Genomic DNA, 9403 nt, shown 5'->3' on the forward strand with positions numbered 1-9403 from the left:
CGTAATCACCCAAGCACTTAGTATAGTGCTCTGCATACAGTAAGTGCTCAATAAATATTATTGATTGATTGATTGGAACACTGGTTCTGGAAAGAAAGGAATGCCAGCCTTTTGGCTAAAGTGTGATATCTGAGATGCTATTGTCAACACAATACTGTTCGATTCTAACCTCCCCTAGATGATAAACTCACTGTGGGTAGGCAATGTGTCTGTTTATTGTTATATTGCACTCTCCCAAGCACTCAATACAGTGCTCTGCACATAGTAAGTGCTTAATAAATACAATTGCATGATTGAATCAATATGACCATGAAGAGGGGACACCACATGGACAGTATGTACAGCAACTTCATCAATTTCATTTGCACTGTTTGAGACAAATTACCAGCAGAAACTCACAAGTACACATCCCACATTCTAAGGTCCTTCACTGTAGTGGAATCATAAGTGGCCAAATAGTTCATATTGAAAACAGTGGATAGAGAAGTAGTGAGCTCTCCAAAGCAGGAGAGATTTTTCAAGCAGCAGAATTTTATGATTACAGGAGGGTGGTTCAATTCAATATTTGTTTACCATTCTGGGTCATGTGCCCTTAAAGAAAATATTTTTATCTTCATGGCTCTTGGAAGAGCATTTTTATTGTCTTTCTTCTTCAGGCTGAAGAGCAAAGGATTCAGGATGCGAATGATTTCAGTATAAAACACAAAAGCTCCTTAATCATTCTGGCAGGGAAGCAATATTATCCTGTTGTAGGTAAGTGAAGAAACAGGGTCCCTTACATTATTATCACCCCCATGAGTGAGAGGTGAAAGTGAAAAGGCTTTATGTTGGGCATCAGTGGAAGAGATTGTTGAGAAGGCAGAGAGAATAGAGCTATAAGAGATGGTGAAGATGGGAGTTAAGCCCTATTTTTCCTTTGTATTCATTCATTCATTCACTCAATTGTATTTATCGAGCACTTACCAAGTGCAGAGCACTGAGTGCTGAGTGCTTGAAAAGTACAATTTGGCAACAGAGATAATCCCTGCCGAACAATGGTCTCACAGTCTAGAAAGGGGGACTGACATCAAAACAAGTGAACAGGCATCAATAGCATCAATATAAATAAGTAGAATTATAAATGTATGCAAATAATTAATAAAATAAATAGAATAATAAATATGCACATATATACACAAATTCTGTGAGGCAGGGAGGGGGTAGAGCAGAGGGAACGAGTTAGGGTGATGGGAAGGGGAAAAGGATCAGAGGAGAATGGGGGCTTAGTCTGGGAGGATCTTGGGTTCTTTGTAGGTTCTTAAGTAGGGTTGTGTCAAGAGTGTGATGATTTCATAGCAAAAATGATAAATAGCAAAGTAAGAGAACATTAGCCTACTGAGATTAAAGAGTTAGTGAATCTGATTCAGTGAGGTGAGGTTCAGCCATTTGCAGACCATTTGGGACACAAAGCCTGGAAAAGGCAGTGGACAACAGATGGCTCGTCTCTCTGAGTCACACCTGGAGAGTTTCCAGTACTCTACCAGTCTCGAATATGAGAGGGGGAGTCAAGCAGAGGATTATCCATTTCATTCCTTGCTTAGGCAGTGGCTAGCGAGTAGAAGGCAATCTGCTACAAAAACTCACCTGTGCTGGGCAGCAGTGGCATGGGAAAGAGTCAAGAGTGGAAACTCAGGTTTACTGTGCAGAAGGAGGCAGTGGTAAACTGCTTCCGCATTTTTACCAAGAAAGCTCTATGGATACACTACCAGAATGATTGCAGATGGAGGTGGGGTGTTCTGGGAGAGATGTGTCCATGGCGTCGTTATGGGTCGGACACAACTTGACAGCATGACAACAATTGATGGCTACACAACAGTCAGAGCACATCGAGTCCAGGAGGAAGCACTCATTACAGACTAAGCCAAGAGTTAAGTGCGTATGGCCAAAAAACCCAGTGTAGGGAATTGCTTTCTATTTGAAAAAGAAATTCATTAGGGTCTGAACAATGTAGAGGAATAAAGGTTATAGATTAATGCCAAGTTGCTGATTGTAAGCGCCTTGTAACCAGAGAATGGGTCACTTCTTCATTCTGTACTTCCCAAGAGCCTCATACAGTGCACCTCACCATGTTGGCCTTCAATAAATGCTACTGCAGAAGCAGCATGGCTTAGTGAAAAGACCATCGGCTTGGGAGTCATAGGTCGTGGGTTCTACTTCTAGCTCCACCACTTGTCAGCTGTGTGGCTTTGGGCAAGTCATTTAATTTCCCTGTGCCTCAGTTACCTCATCTATAAAATGGGGATTAAGACTGCGAGACTCTTGTGGGACAACCTGATTACCTTGTATCTATTTGGAACACTGCTTGGCACATAGTAAGCACTTAACAAAAACCATTATTATTACTACCAGTATTCCTCCTTCCCCTTCTCCTCCTCCTCCTCCTCCTCCCCCTTCTCCTCCTCCTCATTCTGCTTATGCTCTTCATCCTGCTTTTCCTCTCCTCTTCCTCCTCATGTCCTACTTCTACTGCAGAAAAAGTGCATGAGTTTGTGAAGACATGAATCAGTTCTGATAAAGATGATCACTCCGTGACATCCCCAAAATTTTAAATAGATGAAGAGAATAATTCTAAAGAGGATTACTTGCAGTTCAGATTGTTTTTCAAATCCCAAGAGAGTGGATGTTTCAACATCAGTCACAATTTCCCCATCCATGGTTCTCTAATCAATTTTATGCCTACTCTTCTGAATAAAGAAAGGCCAAGGGTAAAATTGTAATGCAGTTCCCAGAAAGGAACACGTAAAAGCACATCTGCTGTGATGAAAAAAAAATCAGCGATAATGCCTCTTAACATTGAGGAGAGGATAGTTATGCCATCTGTTGTTCTCTAATTCCTTTTTGTGGCTTTTTGGGCCAGTGGATACTGAAGGGGTGATGTTGGAAGTGCACTGACATTTTCACTTATGGAGGCTGCTATCTGCTGCTAAGCCAGCTGTATTGAAAAGTCGCTCAAGTAAACACTGCCTACTGCCATTTTCAAAATTGCTAATAATTCTATGGATGCTAATTAAAATATTTAAAGCCCAGTTGATTTTCTTCAGGATGATGCAGAATAAAAATGAAAGAAAAATAGTCCTGAGAGACTGGAGACCTATGTTCTATTTCCATCCCTCTGCTACTGACATCCCTGTGTCTTCTGACAAATACGTTTACCCTCTCTGGGCCTCCTCTGGCTAATGAGTATGACAATACCCATTCCCTTCTTGGGGCATTATAAGAATAAAATCGGAAGCATTATGGCCTAGTGAAAAGAGGACAGGCCTAAAAGTCAGAGGACCTGAGTTGTAATTCTGGCTCTGCTGCTTGTCTGCTGTGTGATATTGGGCAGGTATATTAACTTCTCTGTATTTCTGTTTCTTCATCTGTAAAATAGAGAGTCAATCCTACACTCTTCTCCTTAGAATGTGAATCCCAGATAGGACTGTATACAACCTGATTATCTTGTACCTAACCCTGTGCTTCATACAGTGTTTAACACAAAGTAAGCCCTTAACAAGAGTCATTAAAAAAGGAAATACAACGTGAAAGACCCAAGGCCTGGGAGAGTTTATATCCAGCATAATTTGGCTAGCTCAGAGTGACATAATGTAAATTGATTAAAAATATCTTCACCTCTCTTGTATTAAAATATTAAGATGATTCTATCCAAATAGGCTGATTGTACAACAATGTGTATTTTGTAGACTTGGCCAAATGGTGTTACAACTGAGCATATCACCCGTCCCCTGTGGCTGTTCAGAGATTCTCTTTGGAGCTGCTTTTAGTGCATTTATTTATTTATTTTGGCATTTGACAAGAGCTTACTATGTGTCTGACACTGTACTAAGTGCTGGGGTAGACACAAGCTAATCAGGTTGGACTCAGTCCATATCCCACGTGGAACTCACAGTCTTAACCCCTATTTTCCCGATGAAGTAACTGAGGCTGAGAGAAGTGAAGTGGTTTGCCCAAAGTTATGCAGTAGAGAAGTAGTGGAGCCGGGATTAGAACCCAGGTCCTTCTGGTCCCTGCTCTATCCAGTAGGTAGAACTGCTTGTGTTGCTGATAAGGTTTCCTGAATTCTTGGAGCCAGTTGCTGCAAATAGTCCAGCATGGCTTTCTGCATCTGGAAAGAATTGGCTCTGTTCCAACAGAAGAGAAAACAGTATTAGGGACTGCCAGCAAAGTAGAGTTGACCAGCTAGGAGGGTTCCCCAGGGAACCATGTGGAGTGACTGCCTGAGTTACTTATAGGTTGACTGTTAGTGGTCTAGATCACAACACAAAATCAAACATTCAAAAATCTATAATCTTTGATGACTCCAGAAATAGAATCTGCCCAGCTAAAAAAAATCGTTGTTGAAATGTCATGAACAAAAAAAAACTCTTCTGTCACCTTATTTTAGTTTGTCTAAGGACCTAGGGCAAATCCCTTAACTTCTCTGTGCCTCATTATCTCATCCATAAAATGGGGATTAAATCCTCCAGTCCTCCTCCTTTCAAATTAGACCACGAGTCCCATGTGGAACAAGGACTGGGTTCAACCTGATAAATTTGGTATCTACCCCAGCACTTAGAACAGTGCTTGACACAGAGGAAGCGCTTAACAAATAACATTTAAAACAATGAAATTGTGGAAATGATGCTTTTCAGTGTCTTGGTAGCCCTTCTATTTCCTGCAGGGTGGAAACTAGGGCCTGCTTTCAGTGATTGGCTAGCAATGACTGTTTTATATTTCCACCCAGGAAATCATCATAGAGGAAATCAGTCAATCATTCATTGAAATATATTGAGCACTTATTGTGCACATAGTGCTATAGTAAGCACTTGAGAGAATACAAAACCACAGAGTTGGTACACATGATCCCTGCCCACCAGGAACTTATAGTCTAAAATTTAGAGTCTGAAGAGGAGACAGATATTAAAATGAATAATGGATCTCTATGTAGGTTCTCCAGGGCCAGGGGTTGGGTGAATATCGAGTGATTGAAGGGACCAGATCCAAATGTATAGGTGACACGGAAGGGAGAGGGAGTAGGAGAACCAAAGAACTTGGGGGTAAAAAGAGGAAACTGGAGACACAAATGTTCTGGCTGCATGCATTTGTTCTATTCCTTGGAGTTGTTTCCTATTTCCAGAGCATGGGCTAGGATGACAGATGTCGTAGGTTCTAATCCCAGTTTTGCCACTTAGCTTTGTGACCTTGGGCAAGCCACTTAACTTCTCTGTGCCTCAGCTCCCTCATCTATAAAAGGGGGATTAAGAATGTGAGCTCCAGGTGGGACACCCTGATTACCTTGTGTCTACCCAAGCACTTAGAACAGTGCTTGGCACCTACTAAACGCTTAACAAAGCAAAACCTCCTCACTATCGGCTTCAAGACTCTTCATCACCTCGCCCCTCCTACCTCACCTCACTTCTCTCCTTCTACAGCCTAGTTCACACCCTCCACTCCTCTGCCGCTAAACTCCTCACTGTACCTCGTTCTTGCCTGTCCCGCCGTTGACCCCCAGCCTACGTCCTCCCCCTGGCCTACGGCCTCCACCTGGCCTGTAATGCCACACATCCGCCAAGCTAGCTCTCTTCCTCCCTTCAAAGCCCTAATGAGAGCTCACCTCCTCCAAGAGACCTTCCCAGACTGTGCCCCCTTTTTTCTCTCCTCGTCCCCATCACCCCACCCTATCTTCTTCCCCTCCCCACAGCATCTGTATATATGTTTGTACAGATTTATTGTATTGCTCTATTTATTTTACTTGTACATATTTGCTGTTCTATTTATTTTATTAATGATGTGTATATAGCTATAATTCTATTTATTCTGATGGTATTGACACCGGTCTACTTTGTTTTGTTTTGTTTTGCTGTTTGTCTCCCCCTTCTAGACTGTGAGACCATTGTTTGGTAGGGACCGTCTCTATATATTGCCAACTTCTACTTCCCAAGGGCTTAGTACAGTGCTCTGTACACAGTAAACGCTCAATAAATACAAATGAATGAATGAATGAACAAATACCATTATTATTATTATTATTATTATTATTATTTGTTTCATACTCTTTCTCTGTGAGTTTCCAGTCACAGATCTATACCATTTAGTTATTATCTGTCTCTTTACCAAGCAAAGCTTTGGGAATTCACTGGAGGCAATTTCTGAATACATCAAGAAGCAAAAAACAGAGTGTGTGCGTGTGTGTGTGTGTGTGCATGTGTGCATGTGTGTGTATTTTTCAAGATAATCACTACCATCCATAGGTAAAAAGGACCAACAGAAATACAGGGAGGTTATATTTACAGGTTTGCTGTCTCAGGCTAAGAAATGTTCAACTTTCTAATTTATTCATCTCTTAGGCAACTGTAGAGATGCAACTGCCACTGGAATGATTATAATAGCCTTGTCCGCTGGGCATGATTAAAAAGTTAATTGACTGTGAGGTGCAATTACTGAACTTTTAAAGTCAGTTTAACAGAATCTGGAAATTGGGTCCACTGGGTCTTGTTAGGAACTGAATGGTACCCAAGAGCACAAAACATCCACTGAAATTAGGCCCTGTGTCTTCAGGCTCTGTGGGATAGATTAACTCTGATTCTTGTTATGAACTGTGAGGATGATCAGAGACTTCTTATAGGCATAGGCTTTGTTCCTGGGAAGACAGTCTGTTTGATTTTCAAGTTATTTTCCTTAGGATGCTCTGTCCCCCCACCTATTTTACTAACCTCGATCTGGAGGAGTTGGAAGAGTCATACGTAATACGTTGTTACAATACATTTCCTCCCTAGCTGAGGACCTAATAAGTAATGCAATCTGGCATAAACAAAGCTTATTAACATTTGCAATTTGGCCCCATTGGTTTCAAATATTCTCAGGCCTTGCAGAAGTTTTGATTCTCTCCTGACTCCATTCTGACAGGACTCTCCTGCCTCCCCGAGGGGACAACTAATTGGATTCCTCGTGACTGACTAGCTAACACAAGCCCCTGGCTTGAAATGCAACTTTATCTGTCCTGCCACAGAGTAGTCACAGAAGTTTATAGAGGCAGAAATCAATAACAAACTCGAACTGCTCTTGTCTGGTTCTTTATCACAACTCTTTAGCCCCTAAGACTATCTCTGGCTTGACTGAGGACCTTGGCTATGGTTTGGGAGAAATGAGCTAAAGAAAGAAAAAACAACCTCCTGCCCCTCAAAAAAGGGTTCCGTTCCTCTTTCCCTCTTCCCTTCCCTTCTCCCAAAAGTAATGGTACCAGACCCGAATGAGCATAACACATACACATATAAATTTAGCTAGTACCTCATCTGTAAAATGGAGATTAAATCGTACTGTGACCGTGAGCCCTATGTGGGACAGGGACTGTGACCAAACTGATTATCTTATATCAGCACCAGCACTTAGTACAGTGCTTGGCACATAGTGTTTAATAATTATAAATATAATAATAATAATAATAATAATAACTAAAATAGCTGTCAGTTTCCAACAATTCTTCTCCTCCAATGTATAAATATATAGAGTTATATAGCTGTACGGTGTGCATGAATTACTATATTGTCACAGGCTGGTGTTACTTGGCAAACATATTCCTGAAGACCTGAAAAAACTACAGTTTCACTTAGTGGAAGTGAGAATCCCGAGATTAACAGGTCGTTAAAGTAGAGAATTCTTTCATTAGCAGTACTGTTGCCCTTAAGAACTACACCTAAAATAACTTTTTAGCATCTCATGACATAGTAAGGAGCATTTATAACCCTCAAACTGTGGGGCCAATATGACTGAGATTGTTGCCCCAAACTGACATTTTCAGCCACACATGAACTTCACCTCAGTGGATTCTGAGAAGCAGCGTGGCTCAGTGGAAAGAGCACAGGCTTCAGGGCCAGAGGTCATGGGTTCTAATACCAGCTCTACCACTTGTCAGCTGTGTGACTTTGGGCAAGTCACTTAACTTCTCTGTGCCTCAATTACCTCATCTGTAAAATGTGGATTAAGACTGTGAGCCCCACGTGGGACACCCTGATCACTTTGTATCCCCCACTGCACTTAGAACAGTGCTTCAAACATAGTAAGTGCTTAAAAGATGCCATTATTATTATTATTATTATTATTATTATTATTATTATTATTATTATTATTATCTTCAACTCTGAAGGACAGCTATATAAATAAACTATGCAAATGAATATCTGTATTATATTAATTTATACCGTTAAATAGAAATCTATTTTTCCTAAGAAAAACCCATCCAGAAGAATTTAATGTTTAGATCTAGGAAAATCTATTGACTACAATACGAAGATCTTGTGGTTTATTCATTTGCCATTTTGTAACATTCATTTTTGTTACTATTTAATTAGGCATTTGCAAATTAAAATAAAATGTACAACACCTGATGATGTAAAATTTGGTGAAAACATTTATATTTTTCAGGTTAATATGACCTTAAGATAGACAAGATAGAATTCAGATAAGTGTATTATAATCAGGGAAATTAACTACATAGGGGCCCTGTAGCCATGACCCATGAGGTCACCATTAACTAGTTGTTTGCTATTTTTCACATTTATCCTACTCACCTAAAACATAATACAACAAGCACTGCTTCCATGCTGAAACACTGATAGTGTTCCAAGACCTCACAAAAAGTGACCTCATTGTTTGTAATTGTATATTGTCATTTAAGTAGATGATAAGTAGATATAGAATAGTCTGTGGAAAGACAGTGGGCTGAAGACCTGGATTCTAATCCTGGCTTTTCCATTTCCCTGCTGTGTGACCTTGGGCAAACCACTTAACTTCTTTGTGCTTCAGGTTCCTCATTTATTAAACGGGGATAAAATATCTGTTCTCCCTCCTTTTAGTCTGTGAGCTTCACGTGGAACAGGGACTGAGATTGTATTCAACATGATTATCTTATATCTACCCCAGTTCTTGGCACATCGTAAGTGCTTAACGAATACCATTATTAATATCATCATTATCATCATCATCATTACTAATGAGGTTATTTAGTTGTCCTTCAGATTTGAAGAAGTCACCACTGATAGTGAAATTCACCTGAGTGCATGTGTGACTGAAAATGTTAATGGCTACAGTTTGGCCATATTGTTAAATTCAGTGTTGCACTGACACTCCTTTCTTGATAGCAGCACTCCAAGCTGGTGTATCCTAAACAATTGGCCCCCTAGTTTTCAGCTGAGATGCAGAATTGTCGGAGGTTTTGTTTTTACCAAATGATTAAAATATTCCTCTGTTCTCCTTGCTTTTGGATTCCTGATTCGGCTCTCCACAGAGTAGTTGCTTGAGTCTCCTGATGGCAAACATTAAGTATAACACATAGGAATGAAATCGCTTTAGATGTCTTACACAAGCAGGGATATTACAACTACTCTGT

The 9403-nt window shown here is 40.5% G+C and overlaps 1 non-coding gene across 1 annotated transcript; it reads left to right on the forward strand.

Moving 5' to 3' along the window:
• The first annotated feature begins 1479 nt into the window (after positions 1-1479).
• LOC119940492 lies at positions 1480-1617 on the forward strand. The gene has a single exon (XR_005454970.1). It is a non-coding gene; the product is annotated as a small nucleolar RNA SNORA7 (small nucleolar RNA).
• The last annotated feature ends 7786 nt before the right edge of the window (positions 1618-9403 follow it).

The sequence above is a fragment of the Tachyglossus aculeatus genome, chromosome 18, assembly GCF_015852505.1.
Source record: "Tachyglossus aculeatus isolate mTacAcu1 chromosome 18, mTacAcu1.pri, whole genome shotgun sequence".
NCBI classification, from domain to species: Eukaryota; Metazoa; Chordata; class Mammalia; order Monotremata; family Tachyglossidae; genus Tachyglossus; species Tachyglossus aculeatus.